We start from the raw sequence: 24403 nt of genomic DNA, 5'->3' as shown, positions 1-24403 counted from the left end.
AATACTACAAATGCTCACCATAACCAATCTAATTCCTTTGGTTGGGACTGAAGCACGTCCTTTTTTTTTCAGACAATAGCCAAATCTTTAGGACTGTGCCAGCTGAGAATCTCTCCTGGGATGTAAGACCAGGACATTTGTGTGTATGAGATGCTACTTAGACAGGGTGCACAGAGCAGTGAAGAATTTAACAGTAATACTTAACTTGTTAGAAAACACAGATCATATTTATTCCTTTCTCACAGCCTTATTTATAGTACACTGGGGCTTTTGAGTGAAGGAACGGCAAGCAGTTAATAAAACATTTGATGGGTATTAATTACTTTCCACTTAATTACCTGCCATGTGGATCTTGTTGAGCTATTGATTACTGGCAAACATACATCCCACTGGGGATACAGTGATTTAACTTCATCCAAGGAGTCAATTAGCCCAAGTAACACTGGGAGAGCTGGTGCTCTGCCTCAATAGCTGGGGTTTCTTGCCAAGAATGGTAGATAAGATATTTATTTGTTCATTAAAACACAGTACTTCTGTCAACAGGAGGCACTTACGAGGTATTATTAAGATTGGTTAAATGTCACTGTTTCATCAAAGATTAGTGACAGTTTGTAGCTGTGAAGTGGGTGAAAAGGCCCTCACTGATTTGAGAGCAGATGAATGGATGAAGTCAAGATGTTAACCCCTGTTTGTTTCTCATTTGTGAGAACTTCAGCTACAAAGTTGCATCAGCTCTTCCAAGTGCAAAACATCATTCACTGTCATTAATTCAGAGGCTGTGGGACAACAGATCATGAACTGTGGCATGTGACATTCAATTAATATCACCAAGAGTGAAACACACGGCATGACCCCCGACTCACCAAAACTAAGTACTTCTCTGTTCGTCAGTGAGGATGATCTTCCTAGCTGATAAGAATAGTCTGCTGTCTTCCCATGAATTAATCTGAGAATGAAAATATCTTTTTTCTTTTTTCTTTCCTGCCTTGTGATTTAAATTACAGATACAATAAACTATTATTCTTATTTATAGTTCCCCTAGTATATAAATGAAGGTATAAAAAAACCTCTTTTGGCTGGAAACCAAAGTTCTATTAAAAAAAACCCTCAACAAACCAACAAAAAAAACCCCAAAACAAGAGAATATAGGTGGAGAATTAAGTTTGTTCAAGGAATTCTTAAAGTAAACCTTACAAGGATATGTCTAAAGAAAAAAAATGGATATTGTAACCAGAAGATGTCTAGAAAAATTGCTTTTATTTTAAATATGAAGATTTGATTAAAATACAATTCAGAGATGATGATATATAATACACTTAAAAGATGGAATAAATTGTCTTAGTGGTGGGTTAAAAAGTCATTCTAAAATGAGAATCTTCTAGGAAAACTGAACAACAAATGAACAAATGACTAACTACAAGTACTTAATTACATTAGATTACATATATACAAATGCAGAAGCCAAAAAATTGACATGGGAACACATCCTTCAATTTTTTCTTTTAGAAGAGCCACAAGGCTGTCTTATGAAATGATGTATCTGACAGTGACCAGCACAAGAATTTGTATTTTCCAAATCTACGGAAAATATTGAGGGAAGGATTCAAGTTCTATCATTTGCTGTAAAGGAATGTTATGATTTAGCTATGCTATGTTTTATTTTGTTCAATAGAATGCATTTATTTCCATTTTACAGTTGCCTTCATATCCTTAAGAGCAGAAATTAACTTTTAAATAATACTTCAGATAACACTGAGAAATGTTGGAGATTTGCCCTGAGTTCATCTTCACAAACAGAGTTTTTCATGAGTTTTCTAAGAGAGGGTCACTGGCTTTTGATAGTGTAACAGTATTATTATTATTGCAACATAAGGAAACGAGATAAATTCAACAGATATTTGTCTTGGTGTAAGATTAATTGTTTTTAAGGCCGGATGAAGTATAAAATTGAAAAATAGAAACAGAAATAGTTAATTTAATCAAGTTTTCAAAGGTTTTCGTTTCTTTAAAGTTAAGTACACTTTATGAAGATTTTGCACACTATGAAAACAAAGTGGTTCATTAAAATTATACTTACATTTGCAACTGGAAAAATAACTGTGTAAGAATGGAAACAGCAAAGAAAATTTCTGAACACTGTTGTGATCTTTTAGACTTGAGTTTCGACTTTACAGCCTTGTGAATCAAATTAAAAAAAATATGGATTTTTTAAAAGTATGTTTTCCATGTTTCTAGAACTTTGCAAGGTTGTAGTAGGTTTCTATAAAACTAGCTACCTAAGTTACAATATGCTCTTTTAAGTTACCTTATTTGTACACGCTGGTGTATAACCTCATTTATGTCAGCAGAATAATTTTGGATTGTTACAAGGAGATGAGAAAGATCAGGCTCCAAATCGTTGCTAAAAAGAATCATACTTTATAATACTATTCAACAGTGTACTGAGTCTAGCTGGGATGGTGTTAACTTTCCTCATAGCAGCCCGTATGGTGCTGCACTTTGGATTGGTGGCTAGAATGGTGTTAATTCACCAGTGTTTCGGCTGTTGCTAAGCAATGCTCACACAGCATCAAGGCTGAGTCACCAAACACTACTCACTCCCCCACAAGGCTAGTTGGCTTGACAGTAGGCAAAAGGCTGGCAGGGACCCCAACTGACCAAGGGATATCCTATGCCACATAACATCATGCTCAGCAATAAAAGCTGGGGGGAAGGAGGGAGGAAGAGAAGGACTTAGAAATTAATGGTGTTTGTCTTCCTAAGAAACTGCTACGCATGTTGAGTCCTCATTTCCCATGAAGTGGCTGGACATCTGCCTGATGATGAGAAGTAGACACTAAATTTCCTCTTTTTGCTTTGTTTCCATACATGGCTTTTGCTTTTGTTATTAAACTGCTTTTATCTCAACCAATGAGCTTGTCCATCTTAGTGTCTCTCCCTGTGGTGTTGAGGAGAGGGAGTGAGGGAGCACCTGGGTGGAGGTCTGGCAGCCAGCCAAGGTCCAACCACCACAAATAGTCACACCTGTAATTTGCTTTTGGAGAGTTTGCACACCCGATGTGAGTGCACAGTGCATATATTCATGTACACACCTCTCATTTTCTGTTTAAAACTACTGGAACACGTTAGCATGTGCTGTTTTATTCAGTCATAGCCTTCACTGCAATAAAAAAAAAAAGAAAGCACAACTGAAAAGAAATACACAATTGATAAAATATTGCATTAGTTGTTATAAATCTCTCTGACATATTCAAGGCACGAGGACAACAGAGGAAGTTCTTAAAATTTCTATTTTTATGCAATATAAATGTCACTGTATGTTACCATAAATCTCTGGGAAGCTGTGAACATAAGTGAGCAGCAGGGGATGGGGCAGAAATTACTGTAAAACATTCTTGTCTCTCCCAGTAGCAGGTTTGTGTGGTGGTAAATTAGCATGCTAAAATGAAAACAGTTGACCTATTTTAGATGGTGGTGCAGTCTGTGTGTGTGTTGTGGAGGAATTATTTAGTGGAGTGTTGTGCTTTAATGTGGTTAATGGTAGTACAAAAGGGGAAAGGGACCTTGTTTTTCTGCTTATGCTGTAAACAAGGTTTCAGGGGAAATTCTTTGAAGTATGGAGATCTAAGCTGCCCGGTTTTGAATCCCCCCTGAGGTACTACAGAGGAACAGTAGGTATCTGATAATGTTTGCACTTCGAGTAAATCTTTTTGGGCATCAAACACAGTGTTGACAAACAAGATAAAAAGTGGATTATTTAAAAGTGCTGCTTAAGATAAATAAGATACTCATATGATTTGTGGTGTTGAAGTTTTTACTGTGTCTCTCCAAACTTCTTAGAAAAAAGAATGTAAGGCAGTGAAGGACTAGCTTTTCAAAGGATCTCTGCTCAGTTCATGTTCTTACACCAAGATCCACGGCTGAGTTTTCGAAGATGCTAGGACCCAGGCCACAATGAAATCTGGAGGTGTACTGTTAATGTAATTGTAGGGATTTCATCCCTAGCGCATTTGTCTCTTTGGAAAAAGCGGGTATGAGAAATACAGTGACACCGCCTGAGTCCTGAATATTTCCAAAGACCTGGTCTAAATGCCAGCTTTTCTTCCAACAATCCTTACACTCGCCCTTTTTGAACTGTGTCTATCTGTCTATCTAAATGCACAGAGAAATATGTGAGCTACAGCTTTGTGGTACTGAGTTAAAATGGTAGTAGGATGTAAGCAGTGCTGACAGAAGCCAGCAGTGAGCACCATGGTTTAAATATAGCATCTCAGGACTTCAGAAGGGGTTACAAATTCTTCTACAAACAAGAGTAACTTGCACCATGTTATGATAAGCCCATTGTCTTTTTGTGTTTAAGTACAGTTTTATTTTCTCATTAGCTCTGAAAAGGAAAACAATAAGAAAACCTTGCCATAAACAGTTGTGAAATACTAGGTTTGCTTATAGTTATTATTATATGGCTTGTAAAGTATTTTTATGAATATGCTTGGATTCACTCTATTTGCAGGATCACATTGGTACCCATATATAACACAGGAATAAGATTCTCATTCTGTACTGCTAAATATTGGTCTCAAAAGTTGGCCTATTTATTGACAGGACTATGAAGTTCTCACTACACCTTCCATAAAACTTTCTTGAGATAGAGTCTTGTTATTATATCTAAGATGATACATTTGACCTGTTATCCCAGTAGCATCACTGGAGACCTGAGAAGCTGAAAATTATGGAAATTGGAGCTACTGAAAAATTTAAAAGCCCTCTAGAGGATAGGTTTACAATATTGCTCAAAACAATAACTACTGGCTTAGTCATAACTGCTGATAGAGACAATGACCAACTGTGTGCCCATCAGTGCGCGTTGTTTCAGCAAAACAGATTTTTTGTTATTTTTTTATTTATATTAGTGGTACCACTTATGTTCACAAAATAAGGCTGTGAAACATAGGAGTGTATTCGCAGCTTCCTTTGATTGCAGCGCAACACAGGACTCCATGTGCAAGAACACAAGTGCTGAGTATGTTAGGACCAAACCCTCACAATGTTTAAACCAATATTTAACACCTTTTTACGGTGTGCAGGAATTGGAAGGGACTGGGGGGTAAGGTCTTGGTTTGGGCCTTGCCCTTCCTCACAAGCAGCAACATGTCAGAGGAGCTCAGAAATGGAGATGGTGGTGGCAAGCTAGCCAGTTCTGAGCTTTCAAGGTTTGCCGTGAGCTTTCGAAAGAAGAGATTTTTCTTCAAATACATGACCATTCTCTTGTGTAACAGGACCGACCATACCTGGAAGTAAAATCTGCATAATGCTACAGGCAAAGCTTTAGTTGCACATCTATTGGCCACTTGGAAGTGAAGACAGAAGCGTCATCATGAAATGGTTAGAACGCTGCAGAACTACAAAAGGTCCACTGTCTTCAGCAACTCCTGCCCCTTAAGACCCTTCAACAAGTGTGAAGGTCATAAGTGAAAATTTATGTGGTCACTTGGTCCTTTCCAAATGCAATGGAAACTTAAATGACAGTGATTTGTAATTCCCAAGAGGATTTATGGCCCCATGTGAACTACATTCTCTAGCTCTTTGGGAAACAATCTTGCAGCACATTGACCTATACACTAGATAAGGCTTTCCGTTCCTTCACTGGTGTTGGAAAAAACCCCACAGATACAACCACTGACCAAGGCAATCTTGGCTTTAGTGATCTGTCCTATCTCATCTGGAAAAGAAAGAAAATGTCCTTCTGGGCTGGTAATGTAAGTTGTCTGTAACAGTTTGGATTGAGCTGTTGTTGCACCTGTTCCCAAAGATGCAACTAAGAAAGAATGATGGGTGACTTCAGAAGTTCAGACCTGTGAACTGACCTAGGATTCTAAAAAACTTAATGCATCAAGTCCATCCTCCTTAGTCTGGATGGACTTTCAAAGAAGTTTACAGTATTATTTCATGATTCATATATAAAGGCAACCAGTCCCCTTGAAAGAACTGAGAATATCAAAGCTTGAAAAGTTTGAAAGAAATATTTCCCAGTCTTAATCAATTCTTGTGAAAACATACTGGCAGACAAAAGGATACTGTATACTTTTAGGAATTACTGAAGAACTCCTCTCTTGTTTGCATACTGCAGTCCTCCTACATGGTCAAGCACTACTAAAGATGTTCACTTTCAAATTGTGTATCACTATCTACAGCCTAGCTAACTGTACCCTGTGGCTTTTATGAGACCAGAGAGATTTTCAGGAAGAAGTGGTCACAACTTTCTACTGGGTTCTGTCTGGTGTCTGGACATACCAGACCACAGAACTTGAACCAGCTTATAGCTTGTTCATGGTCCCAGAAGGAAGCACTGGCTTGAAGTGTATTTGGGACTGCTTCATTACTTCTTTTCCCTCTTATTTCTTTTTTTTCTCTCTCTTTCCTTTTCTTGTTTTTGAGATTTTTCTGCTTGGGCCAGTTTATAGCAATTGCTTGACCTTGATGATGAGAACAGGACGTGTAAATGCCCTTCATCAAATACTATGTATTTCATGGAGACCAAAGTCCTTAGAAGGGCCTTTTAATAGTAACAGAAATATTTGAATACATTTGGAAGTTATCCAAAATATAACCAGGACATTTTGGAATGGATGAGGAGTGATAAAATGCAGCTGTTTTAAAAAACAGAGGACAAAAGTCCCTCTGATACTTTCATGTTACTTCATTGAGAAGTTAAGGTTTTTATCAAGGAGATTATTGCTGGTTTTATTGCTTAAAAGCAAACTGGAAATAAAATGGGATTTCAATATTCAGTAAAAATTGCCTTCAATAAAATTCCTCAAAACTGTTTTCATATATTTAAAACTGTGTTTGTTAAAGAAATCTGCGATAAAATCAATTATTTAAGATTTAAATTTTTGGATATTTGAAACTGATCTAAAAATATACAAATAAATACAGAAATATTTTTACCACTTTCAATTAAAATACTGTCTATATTACATATATAAAATTTTAAAATCCTAGAGAGTAGCTGTTAACAACTAGATTTGTCTTTACCTTAAAAGTACATAAAGATGAGAATTAGTGTAAGTGAGATGTGGAGTTCTATAAAAGATTTTATTAGCTTGACTTTGAAATGACCGACATATTTCATCAAAGTTTAGCCACTGTACAGTGCCAATAGACTTTTAGCACATTATATATAGTAAATTTGTTTATGCTCAGTGCTTTATGACAAGATATTTCTGAAAACTTTCTGTTTATGCTTTTAATCAGTTCTCCTTTTTATATCTTTCTGCCTGCCAAAAGTTGTCTTCACTGGATAGGGCAAGAAAAATATAACGAACATGCTTCACAATGCTCTGAGAAAGCTTTCTCTAAGTTAAAATGCCTGCTAAATATATCAGACATATACGATTAAAAATAGTATATCAGCTGCCTCTTGTGGAAAAGAGGTACTTGCCAAACTGCTTTTATTGGAGTCATTCTGGCTATGGCTTCCACATAAATTCCCCTTCAAGTTACTGCCCAAAATGAAAACCTGAAAGAAAGCAGCCATCTCTCTGAGGAATTTGCTCAGGGCTGGCAAGATGACAGCAGTCTGGCTCTCCCCACTGGCCGAGGCTTTCGATTCCCTTTGGAAAAGGACCGTAGCCTTACTGGCCTCATCGCATTTTGCACACCTCTGAGAAAACTGCTGTTGGATGGGCAATTTAGCCATTTCATTTGCAAACTTGTACCACACCTTTTGTAGTTCAGTTGTGTACCATGTTGGAATCGGGGAGAGCTGTGATCTTTTTGCAATGACAACCGTTCAATCATATACTTCTGATTGTGCTAGATCTATGCAGATTTAAGCAGCTGAAGAAATGTCACACAGTATATAAATCATAGCAGTACAGACAGATATAGTCACAGAAATGAAAAATACTGTATCTTGGAAGACAGACTATGTAAAATGCAGCCTTTGAGAAAAACAACCTGTTTTTTAAAGCAAAGACAAGTGCTATTAACAGGTAGAAGTTATCTGCTCTAAATAGTAGGTCAACAGGACACAGTATATTTGCAAGAAATATACAATTCCCATTTGTGACCATAAACACTGTGGGGTCCACATCTCTATGGGTGAGAACCAAAGTCTGTTAGCATACAGATGTGCGATACCTTTTAAAATCCCTGCAGTATCTTCCTACCTGCTGTTTTTAATTTCAGATTCAAGTGCTGTCATTAAAGGAAAAAAAAACCCACAAAACTGTTTTCACCTTTATCTGTGCCCTACATTGCATTGACTTTTTCTCAAATATTTTCCTGGTGCTGTAGCTCCCCAAACATTTTTTAAATACTTGAACTTTAGGCCTCCAGCTCCCACTTTTTCAAGTTAGCGCATCTGTCTGATATGTAAACCAGCAATTTTTTAATTGTTTTCTTACAAACAACTTTCTTGAAAGCTTATCTTGGCAACATTCCATAAGAAAAAAAAAAAATCTCTACTCTAAAATTTGTATTTAGAATTGTAAAAAAACTCTGTTACAATCTGGCAAGCCATAAACTGCCTTCAAAGATCGATTGCACTAAGCCTAGTTCTCATTTTGATTTATTTGACTTTGGATATAATGGTATTAAATTAGCAAAGACAAGCAATGAACAAAACCCTGGACATGAATTAGCCATTGTATCCAGTCCATTAATCTCTTCTTCAATTCTTGAGAATTGTGGCTCACCCAGACCCAGAGATCAAATAAAATGCTTAATTGGGAAATTCCTAAACAAGAGTATCCCGGGGAGCTTGAATTTATTTGTCAACTGTTCAAACAACTATGTTGTTTATATGTCTTTAAAACCCTGATACTTTTCCACCACTATATCTTAATCCAGCTACTTTAAACACAGGAGGGTGATTGAGAATGTTTTCAATTAACTGAAATAGGGAGAGACACTTATTCTAAAAACAGATAGTTGTGTTGTGAACATTCTGTCAAACATGCTGAGAATTTTAGATCTAAACATCAGGTTTGAGGGATGCTCTGAAAACTCTTTGAGGGTAGTAGTAAACACAACTAATGGATATTGTCTTCTTTCAGTAGCATTTGTATCAAGCACTGTGATTCAACAAGAGGAAGAAATATGGTATAAATTAATAATGCTTTTTAAAAAAGAAGTTCAATAACATTTTTAAAGTTGTGTGAAAGGGAAGAAATATAGGTGTCTTTTCTGCTTGTGATTATCCTAGAATTGCCTGTTGATTTTCCTGGAGGTCCAGGAACATGACCAGCAAGACTGATCTCCACCATCTTTCTTGCAGCAGAAATGCAGAGGACAGTTAAAAGTCCATACCTGGTTTTGAGTCTGATAACATCCCATATTCCCATCAGTACTAAAATAATAGGTAACCATTAGTCACCTATCATGGAATAATAATTTTTCTTATGGCATTGTGACTCACCAATAACCTACCTCTGATCACTCTTTTGGGAAAAAAAATCTATGAAAAAATCTGTGGCCACAAAACACAGGCTGAGGTTGTTGGGTTTTTTTCCCCCCTACTTAACATTTTGCAGTCTTCATCACCAGTTCAGATTTGATGTGGCATAGAGATCACAAGTGCTACATGAATTGGTGCCTCTTTCTTGCTATAAACTATTTCCTGTTCTCAGTTCCAATAACAGTGATCATGAAATTACATTAATTTATTTACAGGGTGTACAAAATAGCTCTGGCATGACTGTATTACATATTTTTGACAGTATCCAGAGGGCTGTCATTGGCAATTGTTTCTCTAGCCTAAAAGTGTTTTTGTTTAAGTTGCCAGAGAGGTCTGTGTATGACAATCTCTTGTTCAAATCTATAAATCTTCCAGAGAGGTTACTTTAAAACAAGCACATTAATGAAAATCTGTACTACCGAACAGAAGAAAAACTGTTGGGGATGACATCAGTACAGCTTGGGACAGATTAGGTGACTACTTGAAGCCTCTTCCTCCATGCTTATTCTTTAATGATTGCACATCTTTGTCTCCATCAAGTACCATTGGAGAAATGAAATAATAAATCTAATAAGAACTTCCTAGAAAAGAAAAGGGACAATTGGACCACAAAAGACTGATAAAATATATTTTGTCCACAAATTTCTCCTCTTTTTGTTTCACAGGACTAAGAACAAGCAGCTTCTTGATGAAGGAGAATCAGAAAGAGAAAACCAGATAGATTAGAGTTACAAAAATCTTGGCCTGAAAAGACGATAATGTATAAACATTATTTTTTCAATCTAATATGAAGTATTTTATGTTTCTGAAGGTTTTCTTCCAAAAGTGAAGAAGAAACTAAAATCTTTCTTTTAAAAAAATATATTTATTTGTATTCATTTCATTTTGAGTTTATTTTCATCCTCAAAAAAAAAGCGAGTCAAATAAACATATGCACAAATGGTTTGCTCTTCTTCAGTGTATACCATAAATTTTGCTTTCTCTAGTCTGATTTGAAGTGCTAAAATACCCTGTTGCATACTGTGAAGGAGAACATATTTTGAATCTCCTGGTAACTGGGCTGTATTTATATTATATTCAGGCAGTCAGAGGACAGCAAATAGAATTCAGAAGTTGCTTGCTAACAGGAAAAGAGTTTAAGTTATCAATGTCAACTACAGTTCATCTTTTTGTACATGTACAAGTGATGCTCTCATTTCCCACATCAGTAAATTTTTCTTTGTTGGTCTGTGGCTCTTTCACATTTTCCATTGCTTCCATTTCCTCATGAGAAGAAGTATAGATCTCTTTCCTCCCATCTTATCTTCATAATTAGCTGGAAATGGATACCTTTGATGACTTTAAAATCGTCTACTGAATCACCCACAGAAAGACGTATTTGATGCCACTTTTAATGACTTGCCATTATTCATCTGTGCTGACAGAGATCTCTCCACCATCTCTTTGACTTTAAAGGAATTCTTTTTCCATTTCAAAACATCCAAATCGTCAAATTACTCACTGATGTTGCATATCTTACTAGCACAAATTGTTTCTTTCTTTACACTTTTTTGTTTTTCATTTTTCAGCTGTTTCTCTCTTAGCCCTTCTCTTTCTCTTGCGACTTCAGAGACTACTGTTAATCTCACACAAACAATTTTAGTCAAAGATTATTTTCTGAGCTGTGGTGTTGAAAGAAGGATGGATGGGATGCTGATCCATCAAAAACACCAGTCTGTACCAACTCCTCTTCCTTGCTAGACAGTTTTCTTTCTATTCCTTGGATTACTCTTGAGGAACTCTTCCTATATGTAATGTTCATCTTCCTCCCACTTGTGAGTACTTGATCTCCTTTGTGTCAAGACACTTCCACTTCATCAGTCCTGGTGAATGGATGACCTCAATCTAGTGTACAGTATCTTGCCCTTCAAATGCCTTATGCCTGAGTCCCCGGTGCTCTGGAGCCCTCCAAGTGAAGGAACAGCAAACAAGTCTACTTGTCCCACAAATCACAATCAGTTTTGTCAAGTATGTGCTACAAAGTCTAGTTTTGAAATTTTACTTTAAACCTAATGTGGGAAAGATTATTTGGAACAGCTCAGTGCTTCTACCTGAAAAGTTCCTACCTGCTGTCTGCCTGTCTCTATAAGTCATCAGCAATCTCCTTCAAAAGGGGATTACTTATGAATCTTACTGTTTTACTCATTTTAAGTAATCAAAAACTGAATAACCCTGGACCAAAACACTCTATTTCTCTGCAAATGGTCCATCTTTGAGCATTGTAAAGCATGTTGGTAGGCAGCAAGGAGAAAAAACTTAGAACTCTGCTATCCATGCTGTACCTGTGCTGTGGATAATTAGATGAATTCAGTCACTGTCACTGTCAATCTGGCACCCCTCATGGTCAGTAAAATCCTCATTAAAACATCCTTTTTGCCAACGAACCTGGCACTGGCAGACTTCTTTAAGTAACTAACTCAGACACCAAACACCAATCTGTAGAGGTGTAGAGGCTTGGTTAAGTGAGAAGGGGCACGATCTTGTGCCACTGAGCAGTCTGAACAGCCCAGGCTTTGAGCTACGCAAGAGTTAACTCCAGAGCTCTGAGTATGTAAATCTGTGGACCGATCACAGGTGTGATAGGGATGCGTGATTAGCAGCCCCACCTATACATCTGCTGCTGCTTTGCAAAAGAGGGGGGGAACTTCCATGATAACATTGAGATCGGGTCGTTGTTCCGGGCCGTCGCCCGACACCCGGTGAACCGCCGCCCCGCTTCAAACCGCCACCCTGCTTCAACTGGTAGCAGAGGATGGTTCCCTTCGGCGTGCTCTCTCCGAGACTGCGGTAAGCAGCGATAAGGAGGGTGTTGGGAAAAGAACGGCTGAGAGTGCTGCTTGGGTCAAAGAAGGCAGAGCAGACACTGGAAATGGCTGAGAGTGCTGCTCGGGTCAAAGAAGGCAGACACTGGAAACGGCTGAGAGTGCTGCTCGGGTCAGAGAAGGCAGAGCAGACACTGGAAACGGCTGAGAGTGCTGCTCGGGTCAAAGAAGGCAGAGCAGACACTGGAAACGGCTGAAAGTGCTGCTCGGGTCAGAGAAGGCAGAGCAGACACTGGAAACGGCTGAAAGTGCTGCTCGGGTCAGAGAAGGCAGAGCAGACACTGGAAATGGCTGAGAGAGTGCTGCTCGGGTCAGAGAAGGCAGAGCAGACAGTGGAGACGGTCGAGAGTGGTGCTGCTCGGGTCAGAGAAGGCAGAGCAGACAGTGGAGATGGCCGGGAGTGGTGCTGCTCGGGTCAGAGAAGGCAGAGCAGACACTGGAGACAGCCGAGAGTGGTGCTGCTCGGGTCAGAGAAGGCAGAACAGACACTGGAAGAGTTGACCACTCAGCTCCCAGAGTAAAAAAGGGCAGCCATGGAGACAGAGGCTGCAGCCGCGTTACTTGCAAGTATCGTCTCTAAGAGAGGGAGCGAGACAGCGGAAAACCAGCTAATTAAGCTGACAAAGTTGGGCCAGCACTGGGGACATTTTAAAGACACAGCGCTTGTATTTTCCGTGGAGGAATGGAGAGAAATGGGAGACATTATGTGGGAAAAGACTATTGAGAGGAACCCTGAGGAAAAAGAAATTAGGGAGGTGCATGGACTCTGGCAAGAAGTGATAGAGACTTTAAAAACTACGAGGGCAGAATGAGAGGTCGCCTGCGCGGCTGCTGAGATGCTGGCGGTTCCGGAGTCCACCCCCCCCCCCCCCCCCCCACCCCCCCCCCCCCCCGCTAAAAAGGCAAAAACTTCTGGGACTCGGGCTCATTTCTTCGGGTTACCAGCAGTTAAGGGCATGTCGACGCCGACACAACCTTCTGTAACCGAAGCCCGTGCGACGATAGAGGCGGCAGCCACTCGGGAACAGTGGCTCTTGTGAGAATTAAAGGATTTAAAGGTACAACAACAAAACAGAAACATCGCCAGGGATGCTCCGCTTCCACCTGCAGCTCGAGCACCTAGAACTTGAGAATCAGTTACAGCAAGATGCTCTCCTGAAAGAACAGGAGAAGAAACTCCAATCAAAGACATCACTACCGGAAGATGTTGTCAGACTACAGCAAGCACTGTTAGAAGCAGAAAATGAAATAGCAAGACTTTCGAGTTTAAATCAGGAGGGACTTGAGAAGGAACTGACAAGTGCACAACATAAAAATGAGAATATTCTTTCTGCGTATACTGAGGAACAGAATTCAGAATTAAGTCAGTTAAGACAAGGTTTGGAAAGGAAAGAACATGAATTAAATGAAAGTATTGCTGAAAGAGAAACTTTCATAGTGGAGTTGGAAGAACTAGACAAGCAGAATCAAGAAGCTACTGAGCATATGATTACACTGAAAGAGCAGCTGTCAAAACAACACACAGAAACTGATAGTATCATCAAACAGTTGAAATTTGACTTAGATTTTGAAAGAAAGAAAGTATCAGAATTAGAAATTGAGAAGATGGAAATTATTAAGGAGTTAAATAGTCACAAAGAAAAACTAAGCCAATGTTCATATGCACTCAATGATTTGCATATAAGTAAGCAGCAGCTTCAGAATAATATTAAAGATCTTCAGGAACAATTAAGGAAAGCCCAGGACTGTAATTTACATAATAAAAAAGAAATTGGAGAATTGCAGAAGAGACTAAAAGAAAGAGAGGAGGAACTTTCTGTATGCTTGAGTAAGTTAACAGAAAAAAGTAATCAGGAATCTAACCATGCTTGTCAAGATCTGATTCTGAAGGAAAGAGAAGTAGAAATCACGAAACTACAGAATGACATCTCAGAAAAGAAACAACTAAATGAAGACTTAGAGAAATCTCTGTCTGATATCAGAACAGAAAATGGAAAGCTGATAGCGGCTATTGAAGAACTAAAACAGGAGTTAAGTGATGCCATTTCTGAGAAAAATAAAGTTTTCTTGGAAAAAGACACTGTTGTGGAGGCTTTGAAAATGGAAAAAAGACAGTTAGAGAGCGATTTAAATCAGACAGAAAAGAGGCTTTTGGAACAAGCACATAAGTATAAGCAAACTATTGAGGAATTATCAAATGCAGGTAGTATGGATACCACAGCATTGCAGCTTGAACATGAGCGCCTAGTTAAACTCAATCAAGAGAAAGACTTTAAGATTGCTGAACTTGAAAGGAGCATTGAGCAGATGGAAAATGACCATCAAGAAACAAAAGAGATGTTGACTACTAGTTTAGGAGGACAAAAGCAGTTGACAGAACTCATAAAAGAAAAAGAGGTATTTGCTGAAAAGTTTAAAAATCAAGCCTTACAAGTGAAGCAGGAACTTGAAGAATATATGAAAGTTTCAAAAAAGCAGTAGCCACTTGGGAACCACATGACTGGAAGATTCTTCAACAAGCAAAAGCTGCAGTTACACAGTATGGAGTAAAATCAGACGCTACGAGGAATATAGTCATAAGTGTATTTGCAATATCAAATATACAGGTTTAGTACTTTTGCCTGTTAGTCATTGTTTTTCATGTGTAACATTTTGGTTGAGATGTTAAGTGGTGGAAGAGTACTGTGGATGTGAATGTGGGAAGTAATTTTAATCATGTGTAATTGGTCATAGGGCCTGAACTGCAGTAATTAACTTTTTGCTGATTTATTCAACAATGCCTTGTTGCTTTGTATGCATTAATGTTTGAGTGTAAAGATTGTGTGTATATCCAACAGGGAGCCACAGTATTTAAATTGACCAACCTAATGTTACAACTGCTCTGAGGTGACCAAATGTAACTGAATTTTCTGTATCTGACAAGGGACTAGTAGAGGAACAGTTAAAAGCAGGACACAACAAACCCTCAGTTAGTCCTTGGGATACACCCATTTTTGTCTTATTGGTGTTACCATGTCTATTTTCTTGCCTGCAGAAAGCTTTAATGAAACTTGCAAATCAGGCCTGGCTTGCTCACAAATAAGAAGGGGGAATTGTAGAGGTGTAGAGGCTTGGTTAAGTGAGAAGGGGCACGATCTTGTGCCACTGAGCAGTCTGAGCAACCCAGGCTTTGAGCTATGCAAGAGTTAACTCCAGAGCTCTGAGTATGTAAATCTGTGGACCGATCGAAGGTGCGATCGGGATGCGTGATTAGCAGCCCCACCTATATATCTGCTGCTGCTTTGCAAAAGAGGGGGGGAACTTCCATGCTCACATTGAGATCGGGTCGCTGCTCCGGGCCGTCGCCCGACACCCGGTGAACCACCGCCCCGCTTCAAACTGCCGCCCCGCTTCACCAATCCATAATATTGGGCATAATTAACATATCAGGTTATCTGTCAGAGGCAGGTAATTTTCCCTTATCCTTGGGATGCAGTCAGTGGAGAGGCTTTCAAAACTTTCACATAGTGTGGCACAATATCTGTGATTTACACAGAGGAGAGCCATTGTGTTGCTGTTTCACAGGAATGTCTGTTACATGGAAGTGTATTAGAAATCCACGACCTTTCTGCAAAGGAGTATGAAATATTATTGCAATATATGGACTTTTTTTTCTCCATGAAGATGAACCACAACACTAACCTTCTCCTAAAGAAAGATTATATCATACAAAAGAGTAACACAGTCATAGAATCATAGAACAGTTTGGGTTGGAAGGGACCTTGAAGATCATCTAGTTCAACCCACCTGCCATGGGCAGGAACACCTTTCCACTAAACCAGGTTGCTCAAAGCCTCATCCAGCCTGGCCTTGAAGACTTCCAGGAATGGGGCATCCACAACTTCTCTGGGCAACTTATTCCATCATTTCACCACCCTCACAGTAAAGAATTTCTTCCTAATAGCTAATCTAAATCTACCCTCTTTCAGTTTAAAACTGTCCCCCCTCATCCTATCACTACATGCCCTTGTAAAAAGTCCCTCTCCTGCTTTCCTGTAGGCCTCCTTCAGGTACTGGAAAGCTGCTATAAGGTCTTCCCGGAGCCTTCTCTTCTCCAGCCTGAACAGTCCCAATTCTCTCATCCTGTCGTCATAGGAGAGGTGCTCCAGCCCTCTGATCATCTTCGTGGCCAACCTCTGTACTCCCTTCAACAGGTCCGTGTCCTTCTTATGTTGGGGGCCCCAGAGCTGAACGCAGTACTCCAGGTGGAGTCTCATGAGAGCGGAGTAAAGGGGCAGAATCACCTCCCTCGACCTGCTGGCCACGCTTCTTTTGATGCAGCCAAGGATACAGGTGGCCTTCTGGACTGTAAGCGCACGTTGCTGGCTCATGTTGAGCTTCTCATCAACCATCACCCCCAAGTCCTTCTCCTCAGGGCTGCTCTCAATTCATTCTCCACCCAGCCTGTATTTGTGCTTGGGATTGCACTGACTCACATGCAGGACCTTGCACTTGGCCTTGCTGAACTTCATGCGGTTCGCAAGGGCCCAGCTCTCAAGCCTGTCAAGGTCCCTCTGGATGGCATCCCTTCCCTCCAGCATGTCGACCACACCACACAGCTTGGTGTCGTCAGCAAACTTGCTGAGGGCACACTCAATCCCACTGTCCATATCACTGACAAAGATCCCTGGGCAACACCACTCATCACTTGCCTTCACGTGGACATAGAGCTGTTGACCACAACTCTTTGAGTGCAACCATCCAGCCAGTTCCTTATCCACTGAGTGGTCCATCTGTCAAGTCCATGTCTCTGCAATTTAAAGATAAGGATGTCGTGTGGGACAGTGTCAAATGCTTTGCACAAGTCCAGGTAGATGATGTCAGTCTCTCTTCCCTTATCCACTAGTGCTGTAATCTCATCGTAGAAGGCCACCAAATTTGGCAGGCACAATTTGTTCTTAGTGAAGCCATGTTGGCTGTCACCAACCATCTCCCTACTTTCCATGTGCTTTTTTATAGCTTCCAGGAGGATCTGCTCCATGACCTTGCCAGGTACAGAGATGAGACAGACTCGCCTGTAGTTCCCCGGGTCTTCCTTTCTATCCTTTTTGAAAATGGGGGTTACGTTTGAACTTCTTCAGTCAGTGGGAACTTCACCAGACTGCCACGACTTCTCAAAAGTGATGAATAGTGGCGTATCAACTTCATCCACCAGTTCCCTCAAGACCCATGGATGCACCTCATCAGATCCCATGGACTTGTGCACCTTCAGGTTCCTCAGATGGTCTCAAACCTGATCTTCTCCTACAGTGGGCGGTTCTTCATCCTTCCAGTCCCTGCCTCTGCCTTCTGCGACTTGGGTGGTGAGGCTAGAGCACTTGCTGGTGAAGACTGAGGCAAAGAAGTTGTTGAGTACCTCAGCTTCCTCCATATCCCAGGTAATCAGGTCTCCTGTTTCCTTCCAGAGAGGGACCACATTTTCCCTAGTCTTCCTTTTATCACTGACATACCTATAGAAGATTTTCTTGTTGCCCTTGACATCCCTGGCCAGACTTAATTCTGTCAGGGCTTTAGCTTTCCTAACCTGATCCCTGGCTGCTCAAACAATTTCTCTGCATTCCTCCCAGGCTACTTGCCCTTGCTTTCACCCTCCGTAGGCTTCCTTCCTGAGTTTGTCCAGGAGCTCCTTGTTCATCCATGCAGGCCTCCTGGCATTTTTGCCTGCCTTCCTCTTTGTTGGGATGCATCTCTGCTGATCTTGGACGAGATGATCCTTGAATACTAACCAGCTTTCTTGGGCCCCTCTTCCCTCCAGGGCTTTATCCCAAGGTACTCTACCAAGCAGGTCCCTGAAGAGGCCAAAGTCTGCTCTCCTGAAGTCCAGGGTTGTGAGCATGTTGTGCGCCCTCCTTGCTACCCTATGGATCTTGAACCCCACCATTTCATGGTCGCTGCAGCCAAGGCTACCCTTGAGCTTCACGTCCCCCACCAGCCCCTCCTTGTTGATGAGAACAAGGTCCAGCATGGCACCTCTCCTCGTCGTCTCCTCTATCACTTGGAGAAGGAAGGTGTCATCCACACATTCCAGGAACCTCCTGCATTGCTTGTGCCCAGTTGTGTTGTCCTTCCAACAGATGTCAGCGTGGTTGAAGTCCCCCATGAGGACCAAGGCCTGTTAACGTGAGGCTACACCTATCTGTCTGTAGAGGGCCTCATCCACTTGGTCTTCCTGGTTAGGTGGCGTGTGGCAGATGCCCACTGTAATGTCTCCCATCCCTGATTTTCTTTTAATCCTGACCCATAACATCTTGGTCGGCTTCTCCTCCATCTCCAGGCACAGCTCCATGCACTCCAACAGATCTTTGACATAGAGGGCGACATCCTCCCCTTGTCCCCCCTGTCTGTCCTTCCTAAAAAGCCTATATCCTTCCATTCTAACACTCCAGTCATAGGAGCTGTCCCAACATGTCTCCGTGATGTCAGTAAGATCATAGCCTTGCAGGCACGCGCATATTTCTAGATCCTCTTGTTTGTTCCCCATACTCCGTGCATTTGCACAGAGGCATTTCGGTTGGGCCCCCGACAAAGCTGTCTTACTACCTGAAATTCCTTTCCACTTTTCTTCCAGCGCCCTCCTGCTGACCTGTGATCCTTCTCCAGTCTCTGGGCACTTATTGCTGGCCCTGGCATGAAACTGACTGAATTGGAATGGACTGAGATTCCCCTCCTTGGGCAACTTTGTTTAAAGCCCTCTTCAAACTAAAGTTTAATCAAGGTTTAATTGCAATAAATGCAGTTTTAGCCAGACATGGAAATATAAAGAACAAACCAAAGATCTTTGATTTACTATGTATTGGGTGAGCCTGAATAGTTCTTAAAATGGTAACTGCCCCCATGGCAGTTTGGCAAATTAGAGATTTGGTTTTGACTGTTGAATGACAAGCAGAATATGGCTGTTAGCAGTTGAATAGAAAATTGTTCACCAGTTAAGTTTTGTCTGTAACACAAGACATCAAGTATTACAGGGTCTTTAGTTCTTTCTCAGAAGTCTAAATGAATTCCTGGACTATATTCCAGAGTGAAGTTAACCAAATATCATTGTTGAACTTGAACCCCATTAGGAAGTAAATTAGGCCTTTCTGTTCAGGCTTAAATAAGAGGTGCTTCATAATCACTCTGCTAAAGTCAGTCCCAGAAAGAAGATGGATACATCATCATTCTTTTTTTTGCAGCCAGTGCTGTTGAGGGGAGATCGAACTGCAGGCCTGTGAAAATCAGCTTCTCCTTGCAGATGGAAAGGTAAAAAGGAGGTGGTTTGGAGCCTCTGAAACACAGAATCTCTACATCAGACACCTGACAGAAACCTGATCTCAGAGTGATTACTCAATATTGTATCAAAGCTAGTCATCTGCTAGAGCTGGTATGAAATAAAAGCTGTAAAAACAGAAACAAACCTAAAAATCCTGAAGAGAAGAATAGTGCAATTTAGAGCTCCACCAGTATCAAAACTGTGGAAATGTGGAAGATCACCAGAGAACACTGAAACAGCATTTCATTCTGTGTCTGTAAGCTATTGAGTCCTGTGAAAAGGATGACATTTTGAGTAACAATATTTTTCACAATGACTAGATCTGAAGCAGTTGCTGTTTAATAGTTTTCAGTTAGTACAGTGAGGAGTAGCTGGCCATAAAATCATAATGAAAAAAATGAATAATTTAAATCAGAAAGACAGAGTAGTTTATGACTGATCTGAAGCTAAATTTGAATCTGCTTTTATAACTGCTATACACTTTTGCAATTTTTACAACCGCAAGTATTGAATTTGATTAAGGAACAAAAACTACAGTGCAGGAGAAGCTACACAACTAACTATACACAAACGATCTACAGTTTGCCAAGCCACTTCAAAATGAAGTTCACTGGATATAGAAAGTCTGGTAATGCCCTAATGAAAAACTGAAAAACATAATCTTTTAAGACTATACCTAACAACTTTAAACTACCATGTCCAGTTCGCTGTCTCCCTGCTCAGGCATCTAGAACTGTCTGCTTAAGAAGTCTGAAAAAGCACGTGTTTTAAAATAATAGTTTGTGGGTTGAATTTAAATACACAAAAAAATCTAGATATTTTTCCTAGAGTTTCTGGTTTCACCAGTAATTTATATAAATATGTACAAAGACATCAACACAAAATATAGCTGTATAAGCAATCTAGTTTACAGTATCTTTTTGACACAATGTTTCATTTTTCCCCCATTTCTGCAGGTTGCATACTGTTTGAATTATGATTAATGAATAATTAAGAGAGGAAGGTGTGTGAAATTTTGCATGATCTGGGGCATCCTTTGAAACAGTGGAAAGCAATGCAAGGTTGTTCACTAACACCAGTAGGTGCTCAAGCAGGAATTTTATCCTGACAGTTATGAATCTAATAAGATCTCAAACTAACTACACTTTAGTGAGTAGAATATAATAGTGTTATCTTCAGATAGTCTCATGCTTTAGTGGAGAAAAGAAAGAAAATAAACTTATCTGCATTGCATGTATCTATCACTTCCCTCTCCTTTACCCTTTCCTCTCTTTTCTGCTTTTCACATTGCCTAACTGTATGCAAGGAAGAGCATACTAATTATACCTTTTTGGAGCAGATCATATGAAGGAGGGCCATAGAATGATCATCCATGAAGAGAAATCAAGCTTTAGAGATCTCTTGTTGCCTAGCATTTCCTCATTTTAAATTGTATGGGAAGTCAGGATTAAATATTTAATAATTATGTTATTTGCTTATTGATCATGGGTTCATGGCATGGATGCCCTATGTGAATGACAAGCACAAGGAGTACGGTTAGGTTCAAGATCACTCATATGACATGAACAGAGAAAGAAAGAGGTCCATGAGTAAATCTTGCATGACATCATGCAGTCCCAATATTTCTGATACATATTATAAGTACAACAATACAAGCAGACACTAGTTACTTTGTGTGGTGATGAAAGACACCATCCTGGACTTTATTTTTATGACTGTTCCCCACTGTTCTTGTCTCAGTGACAATTGCTAGGAATTACAGATTTCATTGCACACAGAAATCTACATAAGTTTAACAATTAATATTTTTTAGTTATTTAACTATATCTTGTATTGTTCTACCTGTTAAAGATCACTGGTTATTTCTCCTGATAAAAACTGAAACGTACCCCAAGTCTTGTGCTCCACTTGTGAAAACAAACACTGGTGTTTTCTAATGCAAAGGAAACTGCCATCCTAGCAGTACTCTGACCACCATGTGGCAGTCATTACAGTAATATTTGATGCAGACCTGTATAAGTATTGTTATCTCAATTGCACCAGGACTGTGTTGTACTTCTGACAAACATTGCTGAGGCACTTCACCTAGTAGACACTGAATAATATTCCTGATGTTTCATGATTTTTCCTCACAAACATTTCTCCCGTGTATCTCAATTCGTCAGCACTCTTCATAGACTGCAAAAAGACAAATACAATGGCAATGTTGCCATGTATAACCAGTTGCCTAAAATTCATGTATTTTCAATCATCTGAGACTAAATAAACAAATAAATGAAAACTAATCCTTGTCAGCTTGCACACATTTTAATAAGGGAAATTGCACAATGTAGGTCACATTGTAATGAAGGAAAATGTACCATTAACTGTTATAAGAGATCTCTGTATTGTCTTTTTCTGCAGCAGAAAAACCCCTAGTCTCACTAACAGCAATTACTTCAATCTAAATCCGTGATCTTTCTTGGAGGATAGGTACTGTGTAAGTACTTTGCCAACCTCTGCATCCCATTTAAGCTATTTGAACTTGTGCATTGTCAATCAGAACTTGGGTCAACTTTGAAATAAGACAAGCCCAGTAATTACAACTACCCTTATTTTACATAAAGGAGGCAAACTTTAAAATCACATCATTTGGTTGCCAAGACTAGTGTTTCCCTGGGAAGACTCTCTGTGTGTGTCGGAAGACCATGGATAAATGTGACTATCAGGGCACCAAAAGCGGCCGGGGGCTGCAGTACAGCTTAGGCAAGGGCCAAGAGCAAGAGGTTCATATTAAAAACAGCTCCCAGGGCAGGACAGGGCAGCCCTTACCCTCTTGCGAGGTCTGTCCCAGCCCCTCCATCTCTGCTGTTCTCACTAGCTGCTGTTGAGGTGCCTGGTGAGGTCCATGGCCTGGAGATCCAACTGCCTATCCCCCAGGAGGGACTTGCCTGGGGCCCTGACTGGTGTTGTCATATTGCTAGAAAGAAAAGTCTCATTTTTTAAAAAATATTTAAAATTTGTTTACCTGTACTTTACAAGCTCTGAAGTAGTTCTCCAGAAGAGTTTTGTGTCAGAATTTCACACCCAGTTTTTTTGGGTTATGATGTGTACCATGCAGAAATCTTCCTAGGGCAGACTTACAGTACTTGACCATAATAACACCACGCAATCCACTTAACTGCTTCCCTGTCAAGAATCATATTGTTTTAAATGGAAACACTGGCTCAAACTGTTTCAGAGCAATGTTTTCCATTGTCTCTAAACAATGGTTAAATGGCTCAACTAATCTGTCTAAATGGCTTACCTGTATTGCCTTAGAGCTCTTTACAGTACTTTTCAAATGGTATTTTTTAAAACACACTTCCTATTGTATGCCCTTTGCTCACTTCATGCTGTGTGGTCTTTATGATTGCTAAATGAGATCTTTCTTTAATATAGTTTAACATAACTCCTCCATTCATCTCTCACTTCTTCCCTGTCTTGCCCAAACATAACAAAATCTAGTGATTCATTGTTTAACATATTGTTTCTAATCAAGAATTACTTTTTTAATCAAGAGTTAACAAGTGTATGATAACTTACATGATTACTTCCTGGACACATTTGGTTTTAACATATTGTATTAAGCAGAGATAATACGGTGGTTATAGACTCAAATTCACCTCAAAGCTATGGCAAATGAAGAGCAGTCTATCTGATTACTTTGAGCTTACATGCAGAACAAGAAGTTTCACTGAGAATAACTCCCTGCTGAAAATTATGTTGGTGTTTTGAACTTCCATTTCATGAGGTGAGGTCTACAGTTTATGAACAAAAAAGTATGTGCATTTGTGCTCTACTATCTCTTCTAACAATTGTTGCCCAGTAAGAACTGATCCGCCTTTCACTTTTTGGTTCTCTTTCTAAGTTAAGAAAGAGAATAAAACATTCCAAAACATTTAAAAATATGTCTTCTTTTAGTGAATGCTGTTCCAATCAAAATGCACATCCTTTGCAAGTGTATTAACCAAAGCAAGTGAAAAAAAAAATTTTCTTTCGTTGTGGTAGGAAAAATAATGTTGTGGCTTTTAGAAATTCAGCTGAAGCTTGTTAATGTAGCCTCTCTAATCCTCATAGCTTGTTCTTAAAATAAAAAAATATCAGGCATCGAAGAGCTATTTTAATTACTTTCCTTTAACATCTTTCAAGATATACTGGCTTATAACATGAACAACATTACTTCCTTCCCTCCCTCTATAAAAAAAAAAAGAGAGAAAAAAAATCATGAATGCTCTAATGCATGGAAATCTTTGGATTTAAATGGAAATATTTTGGAAACTGAAATTTCACACTAAAACATCCTGAATAAAATGTTTTGATGATACCTTCAAATTACGTAAAAATGTGGTGTTTGAGCTTAAGTGGGGCAGAAAACAAGTCATACTCACTGCAGATTCACAATTCTCTTCTGAGGCTTCCTGAAGAATATACGACTGCTCTGGAATCTGCAGGGTATCCTCATGAGCAAATTAACATCCTGCCCCAAAGCAGTAATGCAGATAAGAGCACTGACAACCTCTTACTAGAGTCAGCATCTTGAAGTGATGAGAATCTTGAAGGTCTGACAAATGCTTGCTGACATTTGAAATATAAGGAGTGTCTGAACCAGTTGCTTTCCGGAGTGAGGTGGAGACCTGTTTAGCCACAAGGTTGTGGAGATCAGATCAGGTTCTCAACAATGAATTTCTGTGGATGGTAATCTGCATCTGCCAGGGTCACTCTAAAAGTCTTTGAGCAGGCAGTTTTCCCAAATCAAAATCAGCATTCTGTCTC

General features: G+C 39.7%; 1 pseudogene; it reads left to right on the top strand.

Moving 5' to 3' along the window:
* Positions 1-13410: 13410 nt before the first annotated feature.
* Positions 13411-14802, top strand: LOC137676238 (thyroid receptor-interacting protein 11 pseudogene; annotated as a pseudogene).
* Positions 14803-24403: the final 9601 nt, after the last annotated feature.

The sequence above is a fragment of the Nyctibius grandis genome, chromosome Z (assembly GCF_013368605.1).
Source record: "Nyctibius grandis isolate bNycGra1 chromosome Z, bNycGra1.pri, whole genome shotgun sequence".
NCBI lineage: Eukaryota > Metazoa > Chordata > Aves > Nyctibiiformes > Nyctibiidae > Nyctibius > Nyctibius grandis.
The sequence above is the reverse complement of the archived record's forward strand: the minus strand, read 5'-3'. Positions and strand labels throughout refer to the sequence as shown.